Below are 15,438 nucleotides of genomic sequence, written 5' to 3' on the forward strand. Positions count from 1 at the left end.
AATGACTATTCCTGCAATTTCTAATTCTTTTCCACCACAAAGAGAACTGCTATAAACATTCTAGAACATATAAGTTTTTTCTTCCTTTTCCCCTAAATATATTTGAAAATAAATCAAATAGTGGTATTTCTGGCTGAAAGAGTATAAATAGTTTAATAATGCTCAGGGCATAATTCCACATTTCTCTCCAAAATTATTGAACCATTTCATAATTGCACAAATAATGTGTCCCAATTTTTCCACATCCTCTCCAACATTTGTCATTTTTTCCTTCTATCATTTTAGTCAATCTAATATTTGTAAAATAACATATCAAGGTTATTTTGATCCACATTATTTTAATAAATGATGATTCAGAACATTTTTATATAACTCTAAATTGTTTTGATCTCTTCTTTGAAAACTATCTATTCATGTCCTAATCATTTATCAAATGGGAAATTATTTGTATAGTTATTTGAAAAAGCTCTTTGTATATTTTAGCTATAAGACCTTTATCTACTTAGATATAAAACATTTTTCTCCAATTTTCTTCTTTCTTCTAATCTTATCTTTTATTTGTACAAAACCTTTTAAATTTAATATACCCAAAATTATTCATTTTATATCTAATTTTATTCATAAATTGCTCCCTATCCATAAGTCTTATAAATAATGTGTTCCATGGTCTTCTCATTTTTCTTTTAGAATTTCTCTTTATACCTATATATTCATATTGACCTTGTTTTGGTAAATGGTGTGAGAATTAGTCCATGATTTGTTTCTAACATACTGCTTTCCACTTTGCCCAACAATTTTTACAAAATAATGAATTCTTATCCCAAACTCTTAAGTCTTTACACTTTTCAAATACATGGTTACTCTATTCCATTGATATACCATTCTATTTCTTAGTCAGTATATATTTCTATAGAATTTTAAGGTTTACACAATTTTAGATTTTCACAGACAGATCTGAGTATATAGAAAGCTAGACTTTGCATTTAATTTCTGTCTTACTAACTGTATAACCATGAGTTAGTAACTTAATTTCTCTCATTTTTCAGGTACCTTGCCTACAAAATAGAACTAATAATATCACTTATTTCACAAAGTGGCTTTAAGGATCAAATAGGAATGTACAACCAAAAAGAGACTTAATCATTTCATTTTACATATTGAAGCAATTGTGTCCCAAAGAAGTTAAGAAACTTATTTAAACTTCAGCTCTTTTTTTAATTTGCTTTTTTAATCCCATTGCCTTAAACAAATAATTTTTTTGAAAAAGAAACTTATTTAATATCTTAAATAAGTTTCCACATGTAAAAAGTTGCAGAGTTAAAAGTTGAAGCAAGACCCCATCATTGACCATCCAACATTCTTTCCACAGAGCCAACCATTCTTCTACTCTCCAAACCATCCTAAAAAGAATCTGCACTATTATTTCCACTTCCTTACTACACTACTTATAGTATAGTCATCAAATTCATCTTCGTTCCCCTCTTCCACCCCCTGGAATCCTCCAGCTTTAATTAGGGATCTTCTGCTTCATTATGTTAGAATCAGGCCCCCTTCCCAGACATTTCTACACATTATATCCCCTTAATGTATAATCTTATCCCAATAGAGTATAAGCTCCTTGAAGACAGGGTCTATTATACTTGTTTGTTTTCATATCTCCAGTTCTGGAATTGGCCTCCAATTCAATTAATCTCTCCTCTCTCTCTCTCTCTCTCTCTCTCTCTCTCTCTCTCTCTCTCTCTCTCTCTCTCTCTCACACACACACATACACACACACACACACACACACACACAATCTCATCTATTCATTTGTCTATCTATTTACTTATGCATAGCCAATAAGGGATCATCCAGAATTGGTTTGAAGATCTCCAGAGAGAGAGGAAATCCAAAACCTACTAAAGTAACCTATTCCAAAATGTGGCAGCTATAATTCCTAGAAATTTTTTTTCCTAACATCAAACTTAAATTTGCCTCTTTTCAGTTTCCACTTCTTTCTCCTGGTTCTGCCATCTGGAGGATCAGTTAGAACAAGTTTAATCTTTTTTTCATTTACCTAGTGTTTTCCTCACAGTGATTCTCTAAGAAAGGTAGCAAAATTTTTATTTAAAAAAAATAAGATTGGTATCCTAATTTTACAGATGATGAAACTTAGAGCTCAGAGAATTGAAGTGATTTGCCCAAGGTCACATAGGTAGTAGATGACACAACTAAGATTCAGATGTTCTTTCCATTTCAAGCTCAGTGTTCTCTCAGATTACTTCCCAGGCAGGGTTTTTAATAAATGTTTGCTAAGTGGAGGTAAATTTTAGTTGGCATTTTCATATAACTGGTCTATAAGGTCATATAACCTATCAATACAAGTTCACCTTTGTGCCAAACATACCAAATGGGCCAAAATAAAAGCATAGTGCCAACTTATTCAAATCCATGCATTTATGCATTTCATACCTGTTTTAATATGCATTAATTACCCAGCAGACCTTAACAACTCCTTCAAAGGCACTTCAGTCTATCATCTAAATATGTATGCTGGTACAAGAACTCATTTTGACAACAGATTATTTACCCATTAGACTGTAAAAGCTCAACTGCAGCTGTTACACTCTAATTGTAGAGATCCATATTTTGGCACTTTTTAATAAGAAGGCTTTTGACCCAAAATATTGCAAAGGATTTTATGTTGTTGTTTTGAAAGGAAAATATTGACATAATTCTTATTTGAGCAGTGTGAAGGCTTACAATATGCTTACTAACAATAATAATCATCAATCTGTTTTCTGCTTCAGTGAGAAAGAAGACTCCAGAGAAACAAGAAACTGATTCAATGGAAAAGAAAACTTTTCAGAGGGCACTATTCTCCTGGGACTTAGACACTCTTTAGATTATGCTTGAAAAAAAAATAACTAACAAAAGAAAGTAACTTAGATGAGCACAATTTTTAAAAATTTGTTCATTAAACATGTCATGGTATCATAATAGCAATAATAATAATAGCAAGTAATAGCAAGTTTTTAAATCTAGTATTTAAAACATCTCATTTGCCCCATACAGATAACTTAGGATGAAGTTATCCCCATTTTATATTGAAGAAACTGAAGTGACCCAATGTTTTATTTCTAGCAAATATTTGATTTGCTAGATCTAAACTGAGGTCTTCCTGAGTCAAGACCTAATACACTATCTACTGTGCCACCTAGCAGATATGAAGAGTCAGGAATATACCTTTTTCTCTGCATGGCATCTTCACCAAAATTGACCACCTTATAATCAAATGCAGAAAGATAGAAAGAATAAATAAATACATACTTCTCAGACCATGATGCAATATAAATTACATGTCATAAAGTATCAGGGAAAGATAAACCAAGAACTAATTTGAAATTAAATGCCTTTATCTTAAATAATGGGTGGTTCAAACAACAAATAATAGAAATAATCAATAATTACATCCAAGAAAATGATAATAACAAGAAATCATTCCAAAATTTATGGGATGCAGTCAAGGCAGTATTGAAGGGAAACTTTATATCTCTAAATGCCTATACAAATAAAATAGATAAATAGGAGATCAATGAGTCGGGTAATGCAACTTAAAAAGATTGAAAAAGAGCAAATTAAATATACCCAATTAAAGACCAAATTAGAAATTCTGAAAATCAAGGAAGAGATTAATAAAATGGAAAGCAAGAAAACCATTGATCTCATAAATAAAACTAAGAGTTGGTTTTAGGAAAAAGTCAATAAAATAGACAAACCTTGGTTAATCTGAATAAAAAAAAAAGAAGATAACCAAATTACCATATCAAAAATGAAAAAAGTGAACTAACTACCAATGAGGAGGAAATTAAAGAGATAATTTGAAGCTACTTTGCCACACTGTATGCCAATAAATTGGATAACTTGAGTGAAATGAATGAATATTTACAAAAATACAGCTGTCCATATTGATGGAAGAGGAAATAAATGACAACCCCATTTCAGAAAAAGAAATTGAAGAAAGTATCAATAAACTTCCTAAGAAAAAGTCTCCAAGTCCGGATGGATTTACAGGTGAATTCTACCAAACATTTAAGGAACAATTAATTCATATTCTACATAAACTATTTTTAAAAATAGGAGAGGAAGGAGTTCTGCCAAATTCCTTTTATGACACCAACATGGTGCTGAGCCAAAACAGACAAAAGAAAATTATAGACTGATCTCCCTAATGAAGATTGATGGAGAAATCTTAATAAAATTTTAGCAATGAGACTACAGCAAGTATTACCAGAATAATGCAACATGAGCAGGTTGGATTTATACCAGACAGACAGGGATGGTTCAACATTAGGAAAACATATCAATAGCAAAACCAACAGAAATCATATGATTATCTCACTAGATGCTGAAAAAGCCTTTGATAAAATGCAACATCCATTCCTTTTAAAACACTAGAAAATTTAGGAATAAATGGAGTTTTTCTTAAAATAATAAATAGTGTCTATCTAAATATTATATTTAATGAGAATAAACTCAGAACATTTCCAGTAAAATCAGGGGTGAAACAAGGATGCCCATTATTACCATTACTATTCAATATAATATTAGAAATGCTAGGAGTAGCAATAAAAGAAAAGAAATTGAAGGAATCAGAATTGGCAATAAGGAAGCAAAACTTTCACTCTTTGCAGATGATATGATGGTATACTTAAGAGAACCCAAGAAAATCATCTTAAAAAAACTTGAAACAATTAAAAAATTCAGCAAAGTAGCAGGATATAAAATAAACTCACATAAACCATCAGCATTTCTACATATGAACAACAAAGCCCAAGAGCAAGAGCAAGAGAAATTCCATTTAAAATAACTGTAGATAATTTAAATACCTGGGAATCTACCTCCCAAGACAAACCCAGAAACTGTATGAACACAATTATAAAGCACTCCTCACCTAAATGAAGTCAGATCTAAATGAATGGAAAAAATGTCCAATGCTCTTGTTTAGGTCAAGTTAATATAAGAAAAATAACAATTCTTCCCAAATTAAATTACTTATTCAGTGTCGTAACAATCAAACTGCCAAATAACTACTTTGCTGAGCTAGAAAAAATAGTAACAAAATTCATCTGGAGCAACAAAAGAGCAAGAATAGCAAGGGAACTGATAAAATAAAAAATAAAGGAAGGTGGCCTAGCTCTACCAGATTAAAAAAAAAACTATAATATAAAGCCTGGTACTGGTTAAGAAATAAAGTAATGGATCAGTGGATTAGGATAGGTTTAAAAGAAACTGCAGTAACTGACTACAGCAATCTACCATTTGACAAAGGCATCAGCTTTTAAGATAGGAACTCATTTCTCAGTCTCCTTGTATCTAGAACATGCCCTCCAAATGTAGGTTTCCCTGAGAATCCAGTTCTGGACTTCTTCTTTTCTCCCTTTATGCTGCTTCATTTAATGGTCTCATTACCTCCCATGGATTGAATTACCATTCCTATTTATGTTGATAATTCTTAAATTTACCTGTTCTGCCCTAATCTCTCTGGTGACCTCTTTCCTCACATTTCCAACTTCCTTTCTGACATTTCAAATTGTATATCCAATAGACACCTTAAACTCAAAATATCCCAAAATGAACTCATTATCTTTTCCCCTAAACTCTCCCCTCTTCCAAACTTCCTTAGCACACTCAAGGGCATCACTGACTTTTTTACTGTCTCTCACACAACTCACATTTCTAACATGTTGCCATGGCCTTTTGATTTTGCCTTTGCAATCTCTCTCCAATACATCCCTTCTTCTCTGACATTGCTAACATTCTGATATAGGCCCTCATCACTTCACATGTGGATTATTGCAATAGTTTTCTGGTGGCTTTCTCTACTCTAATCTACCTTTCAATCAGCCATCAAAATGATTTTCCTAAAGAATAGATCTGATCATGTCATCCATCTCCTCAATAAACTCCAATGACTTTTTATAACCTCCAGAATCCATTACAAAATCCTCTGTTTGGCACTCAAAGTACTTGATAATCTAATACTATCCTACCTTTCTATATGTTTATTCCTTACTACCTGCCTTGTATTCTTTAATACAATGACACTGGCTTCCTGGGCTCTTTATGGTACAATGGACATTCCATCTCTTATTTCTGGACATTTACTCTGCCATGTTTGCATTCCTTATTTCAACCTATTGGTTTCTTTAAGTATCAGCTAAAATCCCATCTTCTACAGGAGTTCTACCCCAGCCCCTTCTTAATTCTAATTCCCTTCTTCTCAATTATTTGTTTTTATCCTTTATAGAGCTTGTTTGTATATATTTGTCTCTCTCATTGGATTCTGAGCTCCTTGAGGTCAGTGCCAGTCTTTTGCCTCTTTTTGTATCACCTGGGATTAATATAAGGTCTGGCACATAGAATGTGCATAAGAAATATTTATTGACTGATTAACATATTTGGGTGGAATAATTTTTATCAATTATAGCATCCATATATAAAAGCTAATTAAATTCATCAGACTAATTTGCATCAACTGATAATCATAACAGTAAGAATTATGATGAGGATTTGTGACCTAGAGTACCAAAAAATAGCCCTCTAGTCACTCAGTGTAGCTATATTTTTGAGAGGAAATGTGGCAAACACCTTCTGGGGATCCATTGGGACAGTGTCAGTGGATGATAGGAGAGCAAGTTCAAAGACCTGTTTCATTATCTTGCTACTTCCCAGTTACAGTTCCCAATTTTGATTCCCATTATTGATATTAATAATATTTTAAAGCTTGAAAAGTGTTTTGCTCACAACAATACTATGACTGACTGAATAAAAACATTTTCAAGGAATTATTATATATCAATTACAGTGTTATGTTTGCACGGGAGATATGACAGAAGTGAGATAATCCTTGTTTTACAAATACTTCAAGAGCTAAATCCACTCTATTGGACTGGAAGATGGATTCTACTTAATACTGAATTACATTCCATAAAAGAAAGTATGCTATGATAAGGTTCTAACATAGTGGCCCCTTAATACCCATTTAATTTTGAGAATTGAACTGTTTGAGAAGTTAACTGTTTGATAGTAACTAAAAATGTTGAATTAATCTCCTTTATTTCTTTCTCAGAGCAAAGAAAAGAGAATAAAAAAGAAGATGGTTCCATAAAGGTGAAAGCAAGAAAGTTCTCCACATTCATTTACAGAATTATTTGAGCTAAGTAATACAAACTAAATTAGCACATCCTCAGCTCCTACTTCTTAAAGAGATTCATTTCAGTGACACTAGAAGTCTGTTGTCTTTTGGCCAACACTCTTGTGCATAGACCTGAAGTGGGGAGAGGGGCTGAGGGGAGGGGGAGGTAACACATGGTTCAAGATTTAGCCAATTCTGAGATGTCACTACTATTGTCAACCTACTCTGTGAGATTAATATAAAGTGGCTGCCATATTGTTCTTGTCCAGTATCTCTGCATGGTTAAGCTCTGAGAAGAAAACTTAAGAAATGTTTATCTTGTTATCCTTGAGTTTCTTAATGCACGCCTTAATCCAGTTTTGTGGATACCAGGATCCTGAGGATGTAACCAAAGAGTAAAAGAAATAATTATACTTGAAGAAATATTTGATCATCGAAAAAAATTCTGAGAACTAACGAGAGAGACTGTTGATAAACAGGATAAGATCAACAAGATCCAAATACTTAATGTATCATTAATCAGAGAGGGAAATTGCCTGATTGTCTCAGGGTAAGCAAAAATTAAATTTCAAAAAAAAAATGAAAATGTTGGTTTTTCTTCTACTTAGGTAAGGAGTCTTATTAAAATCTAATTGAATGCATTTAAACCTGAACTTAAAAATACTTCTGTCTTAATGCACCAAGAGACATCTTGAAAAGAATCAAAAGCATATTGTGTTGTCCTGTAATAAAGTTTAAACTATATTCCTCATTTATAAAGTTATCTTGTGTAATGTTTTAAGGAAAGAAGAAAAGAAAAAGCATATAAGAAGTAAACTACACTGTCTTCTCACATACATATCTACAGAAGTTTCAAAATACTTTAGGGGATCCATATCTACTCAAGATCTGAATTGTAAAGTCTACATAAGTGTATTTAGTTTTACTAGACAGTCAGGCAACAGAATTAATTTAAAACAAAGGCATTTAATGACATGACATAGTAAAGAAAGTAACAATGGAACATCTTAGTCCTATCTTGAATGAGATAGATATATTTGCCATAAGTGGGAAGAGTGAATGTGCATAGCAATCATGTTTTGATACACAAATGTATGGAACATGTGTGAATAAGGAACATGCATGGGAAGTTGGGGGAGGGGAAGAATTTTAATTAATCTTCAATGTCTTCTTGTGACCTACAATAGGATATCATGTCACATCTGCTACTCCTCTTTTCTCAATCTCTCTGCAGGCAATTTGCTATATTACCTCTATTCTTAATCTCTTGGGAACCATCTGAAAATCATCTTGGACCCAATCTGCTTAAGTGAAGTCACTAGAAAACCTTTTCATATTAAGGAGAAGTTCACAGAATTTGAGTTAAAATAGATTATGCCTAGTAAACAAAAGCCAGGCTAAGTATTTCCAAACTAAGATTAAGATTTCTTCTTATCCTTCTGTGACTGACTGAAACTATGGTCCTGTGCCAGAGACAATTTATTTGAATTAGGGTTGAAAATTCCCAACTTCTCTTTTTGCTTAGTATGCAAATTCAACTAAAACAAAAAGTAAATTGAGGAGGAGACCATCTAAATAGAATTCCTGCCATTATGATACATTAGTAGATTTTTTTCTTGCTGTACAATCTTAGCCGGGGGTGGGGGGGAACCCCATGACTTCATGCTGTGAAATTTCTAGCCAGTCTTGCTGATTCTGGAAATTTAGCTGATGCAATGGGGGAAAAAATGACAAATATATCCATATGTCAATGGTATCTTTTCTGTGAGTGACATAAGTTTATAATGATTTTGTACTCAGGAATAGTGGTTCAAATCCTACTTCAGATATTTCTGAGCTGTGTGATTTGGAGCACATTGTTAAATATCTGTTCTTCAGTTTCCTTATCTGTAAAATGAGGAATTAAACTAATTGATCTTTAAGGTATCTTCTGATTCCAGAGATATAAATCTATAAATGAAATAAAACACATTTCTTTATGTCAATGTCTTTTTAACTAACAATTAGAAAGAAATTTTATATATATATATATATATTAGAATTAGAAAGAATATATATTAATATATATGCATACACATATCTGTATATAAATATATGTATGTCTGGGTGATGAGGGAAGGTAATAGTAGACTGGATTACTTTCTATAAATTTCAGAGATGTTTCAATGACCCAAAATTTCTTCCTGAAATGACATTTTCCTAATACAATTTCCTAATGTTGCATGACCATAAGTCAAGGAACTCTTCAATTTCCAATGAATTACTATTGATCATTACTCAGAGCAATTGAAAATTGCATTATCAATGGGAGAAAGTACAAAATATAGCAAACAAGGAGAAATGCAGTTGAACCGGAGAAAAAGTGTCAGAGATATTGATGATGGAAAAAGAAGATATGTTGGTCACATGGCAAAGGTGAGAAACATTTGGTCTTTCTGTAAGAAAGGAACCATCAGGAAGCAAGAAGCCCACTACAGAAATTTTGGTAGACACTGTGGCAAACTTGTGGAGGGGACAAGGGTATAGGAAAATGAATGGGTTGGAATCTACATCTCTGGGGAGAGTGATTGTAGATCAATTTGGGTCCTGAGGCTGAGGTTTTAAAATAAATGTTTTTGAGAGAACTAGCATCATATGAATAGTTCTTTCCTAGTCTGAAAAAAAGCAAAAATTCTTGGTTAATTAGAGAAAAAAGAATGAAAATATAAACTTTTTTATATTGCTACTGTGTTTTTGTACTGTTTTAAAAGAAATTCCCTTCCCTGAATTGTAGCTAAAAGCAAATGTTAACTGGAAGAGATATGAAAAATCATTTTATCCACTTGCCTCCTTTTACAGATGATTAAACTAAGGCCTAGAGATTTGAAATCACTTCTAACAGCTGCATGATTATTTGGTGGTATGAGGATTGGCCCAAACTCACAGAAATAATTCTACATTTGACCACTTACTGATTGACCTACTAATACATGATGCATGGACAAGTTTCTGGGTGAGCACTGTAATTCTTTCTGAAAGAAAGAAAGGTCATTAGCATTGTGGTTTTGTAAATAAGTGTCTGTCACCATGGAAACATCTCTTCTTCCTCAACAACTTATTTTATATAGGCTATACATTTTTTTAAATAACTATCTCCAGGAACACCAACAATTAATGTATCAATTCATTTCTTACCTTTAACGGGTAATATGGCATTATGGAAAAAATTCTTGCTACAAAGTCAGGCCTGATTTCAAATCCTAAATCAGATAATTATTAGATTATGACATGGACAAGTTGCATAACTTGAAATGCCTTCATCTGTAAAATGGGAATACATGACCAACTTCACAAGATTGACAAACGTGATATACAAGTATAAGTGGCTGCAACTGCATTAAAACTCACTACAACTCTGTGGAGAGATTTGGAGACACACTTGAGTGTACATGATTTTCTAATAATTAAGCTTAGTGCAGATGAATTAAAATCATTTAATTTCTAAGGCACCATATCAGCAAGATGCTCAATGAGGATTTGTTAGACACTCCTATTGAGAGAATGGAAAATACACAATTCACAATTCTTGATACAGGTCATAGTACAAGCCATGGACAAAAGTAGGACCTCAGACACCTCAATGTTAAAATAGGTTATATATTTTATTAGCAAATTACTGAATGGTTTTTTCCTCTTTTTAATAAGTTCATTTCTTATTTTACTCCACAAATCTACCAATAGATTTGACCACAAAATTGCTACAAACACTGAAATGGACTTTTATTCTTATCTAGTTTGAGAATAAAGTGTCCTCTGTGGAGTGAATACAGAATCCGTTTAAGAGCCTCTGCAATGCTCTACGACTTTATGTAACAAGAAAAATACCATACAAAAAACTTATAAACTGGAGGATTTCCCTCCCATGAGGAATCCCACTTCCATTAGGGATATATGTGTTGGTCATAATAATACCAAATACTTAGGGTGAGTAATTGTTTCCTACCTTTTTGAGTTCCTTATTACTAATCAGACATTCATCAAGCTAAGATAAATCTCTTACTATTTCTTTCAAAAAATTATATAATTTTAATATATGTAGGAGAAATACCTTGCAAAATTTTTAAAGTATCACTTTGTTCTACCAAATGTTCTAATAAATGTTTGATTTCCTTTTTTAATAATCTTAATAACAAGCTTAGTATGATCCTAAATTCTCTATATATGTTTAAACCATTAGTGGGAACAAAAAGGTTTAGTCTGCTATTACACTTTATTTACAGAAAACTCTGTTCCCATCATTGAGGATGTTCATAATCCATTTGTAAATTAGTGTTAAAAATCCTGAAAAGTAGAAAAAGTAGGTACAAGATTCAGTAATTATTTATACTTTTGTAATCAATTATGTTTGGTAACAATAAAATATAAGGTTTTTTCCCAAGCTTTTCGTATCCTTTTTTCTTTCAGATACATTCAGAATCAATCTTCTTTGCTCTCAAAGTTCCCTCCAGCATCCATTTATTCTATGTATACTTAGCTTAATCTAGTATCCTTCCCCTCTTTCTTTTCTTTAATGGCATTTCTACTTCTTCATGAAATATAAATATTAGAATTCAAATATAGTGACCCTACTATTGCTGATCATGAAAATTATTTATTAGAAAAATAGCCATCTTTTTCCATCTGCTTTTTCTTGCCCATTTTAAACCTCGAATAACCTTAGAGATTTTTCAATATTCTATATTACACAAGCTCAACTATTATAATAGTCAATATATTTAACTTTGAGTACACAAAAAATAAAAAATAAAACACTTGTTTATATTCAATGATATTGCATTTTGTGACTTGAAAACAACATGTAAACAGAAAAAATGTGCATACATACATATGTCTATATGTATATGAATATATATGGAATATATTTATATATAAACCTATATTATATACATATACACTTATATAGTCTCTGGAGATTAAATTAATGCTCAAAGTCAAAGAGGTAGCAGGCATCATAAAAGGAACTTGAACATACATCTTCTGTCCCTACAGGAAGTGTTTTTGATTATTTAATTTGGAGTGTTTTATTGAGTTCTTCATAAAATTTCTATACTTTCTCAGCCTCTGCACCAGATGTTGGCACATAAGCTGCAATTATTCTCATGGTGGTCTTCATGCAAATGCTTATCATTAGCACTGAAATATAAGATGATGAAATGTCTCATAAAATGACATTTCTTGTTGCCCTTGAATGCATTAACATGAACTCACTAATCTTCTTTTGACATTCCCAGGAAAACCTGAGAACCATACTTTGATTTTTTTATGCAATTTCCTTTAGTCTTCTGGTTTCATTTATAGCAAGAATGTCATGATTAATAAAATGCTATCCTGACAAATTATGTCTATTTTTTTGGTCACTGGGAAAGGACCTCACATTTAAAGTACCAAGTGACTATAGACCAACTAAAAGCTTTTCTATTTATTAGCATCCTAAGTTCTCTTATCTACCATTCTTCTAAAAAAAGCAGAAAGGTTACACACAGTAGAGGGTCACTTTGTATTTTACTTTTCTCTGACTGTCAGCATGACCAAAGACCTGGGCAAGTGGACATCCTACTTAATGGATATAGCACTAGATTTCCCCTTACCTATGTGAATCTTTAGAAAATGGACAGTCTGTTGACTGGACCATACTCAAAGTTTTTCCATCAGCATATGCAAGCTGCCAAGATCTGTGCTCTAATGGCATTGTCAAAATAGAAGTAGAATCCCAGGTCACCTCCACTACAAGATGAAAAAGAAGTCCTATGACTTTTTCCCCCTTAATGAATTGAATTCCTTTTTAAGCCCTAGATCAGCAGGACAGTGTCCAAAAGTCTACAAATTAATGATTCCTACAAATAATTAGTTGCTTTTTTTATTTTAATAAGAAAGCATATTTTTCACACACTCACCCCCCCCCCCCCAAGTTGCTTGTTCTGATGGAAAGATCACTGGATTTGGAACTGAATAACCTTGGTTGAGATCCCAGTTCTACCACTTACTACTTTTATAATCTTGGAAAAATCACTCTTGCCCTCTGTTTCTCCCTTTCTCCAATAGTAAAGAGAATTAACTAAGATGACATCTAAGTCTCTTTCCTCTCAAGATTTCTGTAATAAATACATGCTAAAAGAATCCCTAAACAGTTAATAATTAATGAATAATAAAAAAAGCAGATTCCTTCCACACATAGCTTCAGAATCTTAGGTTTAAAGCTGAGAGGGAGTGGAGAGACCAATTTAAGCTAATTCTCTTATTTTACAGATAAAAAAAACAAGGAATAGAGAGTTATAGTGATTTATCCATTTACATCATGATTCTTCAATAAGAAGTTTATACATTTTTGTTTTACTAATGTAGACTATCCTAAAATAAGAACTAAATATTTCAAAGAAATAAAATATGACGATGACCTTTTCCCCCTTTATTTTAATAGAAGAAATATGGAGGCTTTGGTTATTACCTCTTTGTAGACAAAAAAGATCATATTCTTGAGTTTCTGGACTGTGTGAACCTATTATTTCTTAAATTCTTATTTTTACTTCTTACTAGAGTGCTACTTTTTCATCATCTTCTTTCCTCTGCAAACCAAAAATATGATGGAGGGAGGTGGAAGAAAATAAGTATTTGTCATGATGGTTATAGTGGTTATTAACATTTATTAAGGCTTTTCATCAACAAAATTATTGTGAATATTAATGACATCCCTCCCCCTTCCAAATCTATCTACCAAGGATTATAATGGATCTTTAACTCCATATGACCTTTGCATTTTTGTTAAGTGTGATCATTGATGACAGCTTCCCTTTCAGGGTCAGCTTATCTGGTAGTAAGAAGGAACATGTGCTTTGAGGTCCAAAATTAATAAGAAATAGAATGCTTTTAAAGTGGAAGAGAAGAGCTCCTTTGAAGCACATCTTGCTTTACTCACTTCATCTCCTACCTCCCACTGCAATTCTTCTTAGTAATGCAAACATGGACACACTGCTACAACATGTGGGCCTGCACAAAGAGATAAATGAGTCACTTTATTTTGGTAGAAATGTTTCAATATATAAGTCAGCAACAAGTTTTTAAGCAAAAAAAGATAGTTGAGCAAATAAAATATTCAAAGTATTTAATAAGAGTAGTTCCAGTTCATATTTTGGAAGTTTATAAAGAACTTTTTTCATCAGAAAACAATCAGGATATAAGAATTATAATCTCTTTATAATTGGGTAAATTTAGTCTTGTTATTTGCCCAACGGCATTTATCTAGCAAGTAGCAGATTAAGAATTTTAATACAGCCCTGTTAAACATTCTGCTCCTTTCTGTAGATTACAGTGCCTAATAACTAGAAGATTGGGGTTCAGATCATGCCTTTCCTATGTACTTAAGTGACAACCACTTTGAATTTCTCATTTCTTATCTGATAAATGAGGCTGTTTGACCAGATAACTTCTTATAGTCCCCTCCAATGTAAATCTATGATCTTTTTTGTCTGGCAAAAAAGTAATAACTTAACTAAGCCTCTGATTAGTCCAGCTGTTCTTGATCGATTTCTTGCTCCAAAGAGTCATTCACAATACGCTCTAAATTAATTTATAGATTTAGTGCTATACAATCAAACAACCAAGGGATTATTCTCCATTCGTTCCTACTTTAGTTTTCATTATTTCCCTTGAGAGCAGAACTTTTGTTCTCCTAAAAGAATTTTGTTGTTTTTGTCTAACTATATAAAATAACCCTTAAAATGACCATACTCTTTGACTCAGAGATCACATAGCTAGACATCTGCCCCAAGCAGTTCTAAGTAAAAAGAAATATTCCATACATATCAAAATATTCACAGCAGCTTTCTTTTTTAATAGCAAAGAAGTAGAAACAAAATAGGTGTTTATTCACTGGAGAATGTCTGATTTTGGATGACTTGCTGTACATAACAAAGGCAACTAGTTGATATACTAGAGAGAGCACTAAGCCTGGACTCAGGAAGCCTCATCTTCATGAGTTCAAACCTGGTCTCAGACTTACTACTTATATGATCCTAGGCAAGTCTCTTAAACCTCTTTGCCTCAGTCTCTTCATCTGAAAAGGAGTTGGAGAAGGAATTGGTAAACTACTTCTAGTATTTCTACTAACATAACACAAAAGCTGTCACAAAGAATCAGACATGACTGAAAAATATGTAAATAAAGTACAATAAATGACAAATGTGAAAAAAAATTCAAAGAAATGTTGAAACGTTTATGAAATAGTA

The sequence above is a fragment of the Macrotis lagotis genome, chromosome 5 (genome assembly GCF_037893015.1).
Source record: "Macrotis lagotis isolate mMagLag1 chromosome 5, bilby.v1.9.chrom.fasta, whole genome shotgun sequence".
NCBI lineage: Eukaryota > Metazoa > Chordata > Mammalia > Peramelemorphia > Peramelidae > Macrotis > Macrotis lagotis.